This window comes from Mirounga leonina, unplaced genomic scaffold, assembly GCF_011800145.1.
Source record: "Mirounga leonina isolate KUSES-001 unplaced genomic scaffold, KU_Mleo_1.0 Mir_55, whole genome shotgun sequence".
Classification (NCBI taxonomy): Eukaryota; Metazoa; Chordata; class Mammalia; order Carnivora; family Phocidae; genus Mirounga; species Mirounga leonina.
In genome coordinates, this window is record NW_023270816.1 from 9,742,502 (window position 1) to 9,748,134 (window position 5,633).

General features: G+C 44.8%; 1 long non-coding RNA gene across 1 annotated transcript; it reads right to left on the reverse strand.

The window, feature by feature from the left end:
• Nucleotides 1–1,632: 1,632 nt before the first annotated feature.
• Nucleotides 1,633–4,658, reverse strand: LOC118001939. The gene is made up of 5 exons (XR_004676888.1): nucleotides 4,166–4,658; nucleotides 3,524–3,563; nucleotides 3,061–3,152; nucleotides 2,099–2,218; nucleotides 1,633–2,018 (listed from the first exon to the last, which is right to left on the reverse strand). It is a non-coding gene; the product is annotated as an uncharacterized LOC118001939 (long non-coding RNA).
• Between the last annotated feature and the right edge of the window lie 975 nt (nucleotides 4,659–5,633).

Sequence of the window (5,633 nt, forward strand, 5' to 3'; positions counted from 1 at the left end):
ATCACCCAGTTACCCCATGCCCCTAACCCCCTCCCCTCCAGCAACCCTCAGTTTGTTCTCTATAGTTAAGAGTCCCTTATGGATTGTCTCCCTCTCTGATTTCATCTTATTTTTCCTTCCCTTCCCCTATGTTCACCTGCTTTGTCTTAAATTCCACATATTAGTGAGATCATATGATAATTGTCTTTGTCTGATTGCCTTATTTTGCTTAGCATAATACCTTCTACCATCCATGTTGTTGCAAATGGCAAGATTTCATTCTTTTTGATGGTGGAGTAATATTCCATTGTGTGTGTGTGTATACACCACATTTTCTTTAACCATTCGTCTGTTGATGGACATCATCTGGGCTTTTCCCATAGTTTGGCTATTGTGGACACTGCTGCTATAAACGTTAGGGTGCAGGTGCCCCTTTGGATCACTATTTTTGTATCCTCTGGATAAATACCTAGTAGTTCAATTGCTGGGTTGTCTTCTATTTTTAACTTTTTGAGGAACCTCCATACTGTTTTCCAGAGTGGCTGCACCAGTTTGCTTTCCCACCAACAGTGTAAGAGGGTTCCCCTTTCTCCACATCCTCGCCAACATCTGTTGTTTCCTGACTTGTTAATTTTAGCCTGGAGTGAATTCATCTTTCGATTCTTGCTTTTGACGGTAACGTTAGCATTTGGTTTGTGCATGTGTTTTGGAATTTTGGGTTTGTCAACTCATCCTAGGTGGCGATTCTCTCAATCTCTCTTTCTTTCTCCCCCTCTCTCAGTGCCTCTTTGCTCACACCTCCTTCTGGCTAACGAAGGCATTGACCTGGTCCAAGTGGGGCCTTCATCCTGGAGCAAGGAGTGTTGTCCTGGCAGGAGGCATCCGGATATACCAATGTATGGCTTAGCTCAGCTCCTGGTCAGAAGGCTGGATCCGTGTTTCCTCCCCTCCCTGTGGGCTCTTAGTCCCCACTGCCCAACAGGACCCCACCTCCTTGTGGGATCTGCCTGCTCGGGGCCCCAAGTCCAGCAGGATGGCTTCTCTAACTCCTTCTCATCCTGTGCACTTGTGTCCAATGCGGATCCTCAGGGATGTTTGGTTGTTTCAAGTACCCTCTAATTTTACATTTTCTCTGTCCTTCATCTATCATCAGTGTGTATTTAGAGCAGGGGCATGTGTGTGGCAACGGTACCTCGAGCACAAACACCGTCTTAACCAAAGCCTCAGGCCAAGATTTTCACTTCCCACAAGACTTTGCAGACATCAGCTATTTTAAAAATGTTTAAGTTGTACTGCATTTCCAAAAGCAAACACCTATAATTTGGTATTTTTGATTTCCAGAGATGCTAGTGGATAAAGGAGAGGCCGGGGGGAAGACCTGAGATATTCCACTTTCAGGTTTCCCATGAACAATACATTTCTCAACATTTACTTCTCTTGGTTTCTCCAGTTCTTAGTGCTCGTAAAGCATTTAATAGTCCACGTTCCCTTCATCTGGTCTGTGTTTTCATTTGTTCAAATACGATGTAATGGGAGTTTGCATTTAAAAATATGTTTTCTAACGAAATTATATATATTCTATATAACAGCATATATTATATATATAATTTATATTACTTATGTAAATAATTATAGGACACATTTTATTTATATTTTATTTTTATAATATGTAATTATATTATAAAATTTTTTGTTTGTGTATATATATATATATCATACCCACTTTCTGGCAGAAAGGGGCATGAGACATAGGGAATAAAGGTTGACATATTTGTACCTTTGGTTCTTCTTAGGTCTGTTAAATTCCTGATCTTTTTCCTGACACTTTCTAGTTTCCAGAGCCTATGAAAACTGGGGCAGGAGTCAGTTCACCTTAGAACCTGGTTTTCACAATGTCTCTTTGCTTCTGTTGAATCAATGGCAGCCAGTGGGCGGAGTCATGTGCAAGCCGCTCAGTAGACCAAGACCTCTGTTGTAGGGATGAGGCAAACACGCCTTTTCCTTCCAGCCCCACTGTCTGGAACTATACTTTTTATTATCTAGAGAAAAGGTGAAAGGCTGGGTGGAAACCATCTGTGGCTTCCATGCTGTGGCGTCCACCCGTGTAAAGATTACTCACTTGAGTGACGGCGCTACCGCAAGAGGGCTGGCGGCGCTGGGCTGGGGGCCGCGGACCACAGCGGCCTCCACTGCGGTCAGTGATTATTCATCCAACATCAATTATAGGCAAAGCACAGCGCTGGGAGTGGGGGACAGAAGCAGAGTCAGAAAGACAAGTCCTGGGCATCAAGTGGCCTTAGGTAAACTAAGGTAACATGAAGCAGTTCTCCAACACATTAAGGGTAAGTGACCGGTGTTCACAAGGTATAATTCCCCTCTAACACCTTAAACACACACACATACACACACACACACACGTGCACGCGCACGCACATGGTCTATTTCCTTTGCATTCAGTGTAAATACCTTCTTTACTTAAGATTTGGCTTTTTTTTTTTTTTTTGCAGCATTATCTTAATTTATAAAATGCTAACAAACACATTTAACCACTGATGTCTGAGTTGGTAAGCTTAATTTCCTATTTTAAGGGCTTTATGTATCTCTGCTTTCCCTCGTTTCCTGAAAATTCTAACAGGTAACCTAGAATTTAACCATTAAGAACATGGAAATATAATGCAGGAAGAATTTGAAGGTATATTCCTCCATTTATCAGTAAAGTAGCACATACCCTCCTTACTTCTGTAGACTTAATCCTTTGGAATCTCTCTCTTTTTAAAAGTTAAATTAACAACACTGACATTCCTAGCCATGGGTTCGGCAGAGGAAGAGTCTGGTTATTTAACTTTCTATAACTAACTAGATGAACTTCACTTGTGGAATGTAGTCTACCCCAGAAAGTTTGCTCTTTGTAACTTTATTATATCCCTTTACTTGACGTTTTATTTAAAGACCATCCTCTGAATTGATAGATCTGGCAAAAGGGCTCCTAAGATGATCTGTACAATCTTAGGATTAAAATATTTCAAAATTAACTTACTGAAATATGAAATTTATTGGTGGCTAGAAAACTAAATGACTTACGGATTAAACAGAGTTGATATATTTGTATCATTTGTTCTTCTGAGATGGATTAAGCTCCTAATCTTTCTCTTGGCATTTTCTGTTTTCCAAAGCTTGGGAAAATTGGGGCAGGAATAGGTTTATTACATTTGGTTGGTCTTAGAACCTGGTTTTCATTAATACTGGAAAAAATTTTTTTAAGTTCAGAGTTTAACCAGAATTTTAATAAAATATCATTACTTATTTGTTCCCATTACATTATACTTTAAGGTTTTAAGTAGATTTAAGTTTTAGACAGAGATACTTAGAAATATTTGTAGATCAATGCAGACTTAAGCAGGAGCTCTTACTCTTTTGAGCGTAACTAAAAATAATACTTTAAAGAAAGAAAACTAAAAGTTAAATACGAGGTGGAAAATAAATCTTAAAACAGAGTTATAGATGAAAAAGATTTTCTTTTTCAACCTCACCCAGCTTTGGTCACCTTCAGCCTAGTCTCTGGTCTCACATCTTGGTTTCTCGGTCTACAAGGTGGGGCGAATAATAAATCCCGCATGAATTTATTTTTATACAGCATTTCTTGAGGAGCAGTTAAATCTGATTTCTTAAATGTATCAGAACTCAACAGTACACTGAAAATAGAAGACTGTGTCTAATTATTTTTATAATGTGGTATCAAAATTAACACAGGGATCAGTGTATTACCTTGAGGTCTTGAACAATGATAGTTAATGAAGAACGTCAGCCTGAATATTTTCATGGCCTGAACACATATATACTGGCTCTTCATGATTTAGAAATCATAGGCATTCTTCGGATTTCGGGTTGCTTTTAAACCTTTGTCAGTAAACTAATGCTGGTTGCAATCTACTATGAGTTGTAGTTTGGATATTAATATACTACTCACATATAACATAAATGGGGATTTTTAATGAGACTCACGAAAACTACAATAATTAACATTGATTAAGAGCTATGTGTCCTGCATCATACTGCAGGCCTTCCGTGCGTGCCAGACATTTTTATTACAAAAACGACACTGCAGGGAGCTCACACGTACTTTCTAGCAATGCTGAATTTTCCCTAGCCATACTGCACGTCCTTCGGACACCAGCAAGCTACTCACCAGCTTTGCACACTGCGTAAGTTTTCACGAGCGGGTGGTTCCTGGTCACAGCATCATCGGGAATTAAGCTCTGACAACGAGAACTCGGCTGACACGGCGGCTGATGACTCGCGGGGCGCGCGTGGCATCTAGCGAGACAGTTCCAAGCCCTGTCACTCCGCCGTGTTCGCTACAAACCCAAAACAAAACACAAAGAAAAAGCCCGGGAACTTAAAGGTGTAAAGGAAGGGAATGCCAGAAGAACGTGAAGACACCATTTGTACGTCTTTGCTTTTCTACAAGGCACCGCCCTCTAATTTCGGGAGCGCAGACCACAAAGTCGCGAAGGATTCCTCCCCCCACCCCCCCTGGCTCAGCACCTGGGGGCCCCTGGGCTGAAGAGTGGAGGGAGGAAAAAGCTGAGGACAAAGCCCAGTAGGGATGATCTCTTCTTTGCTACAAAAGAAAAGATCCCGTTGGTGGAGAGCGAAATTACCTGCACACTGGAAGACAAAGGAATGACAAAAGTAAAGAGGCTTTGTCAAATATAACCCCCTGTTTTCATTCCTTAGCTCTGGCAATTCGAGGATGAAGGCTTTGGTTACAGCACGTCACAGGTAATGTAAGAAACCAGCTTCACCTGAGTGAGCACTGCATGGAGGCAAGAGTCTGTTGGAATGTGCTCTGTGGCCCAAAATAATTTTGGGGCGGGGGGAGGTGGGGGGCAATTAAAGAGAAGCGCCTAATGAAACAAGCATCCCTACAATTTAGAAAGCTTGCTAGTGACATCGGGTTGAGGCCTCCACACCTACAGGGCGCTTGGAGGCTTTGACAGCGGGGTGAGGTGGCATCTCTCCCTGCCCCCAAATGACTCTTCCCCTGTCCCGTTAGGCCCGCTCTCCACGTCTGGGGGCTCTGCGGGTACAATCGGTCCCGGGCAGCCAGACACAAAGAGGGCTGGGCACCCCGGCCGCACCCTGCACCGCAGGACACAGCTGGACAGCAGCAAAGGCTCAAAGAACGCAGGGCAGCGGAGGAGGGGGTTGCCTCCCGAACACGGGGAGCGCGGCCCAAGGTCTTTGAACACCCGCACGAGCCTACCCGTCGCCCTCCTCAGAAGGTGTGCTCTGACTGGACCGCGGCAAAAAGGGAACCACCCTGCAAGGGACACCTTAGACAGCCACCACACCCGCGAGGACCCAGGCGGGGTCAGAAGGGGAGCCGGGCACGCACGGGCCCTGCAGCGGGGGCCAGCACCGCCGCTCTCCCGCGCTCGCCAACGCGCCGCCCACGCCCACGGGGGTTTCTGCCCGCGCTCTGCGGTCCCTCCGCCCTTGAGCGCCCACACCCACCGCCCCAGCCCGGCCCGCGCGCCCGGCCCCAGCCCCGTCCGTCGGAGCCCAGCCCCCTGCAGACCCAACCCCTTCGGAACCGGGCCCCGTCCGTCGGAACCCAGCCCTGCCTGTCCAAACCCAGCCCCCTGCAGACC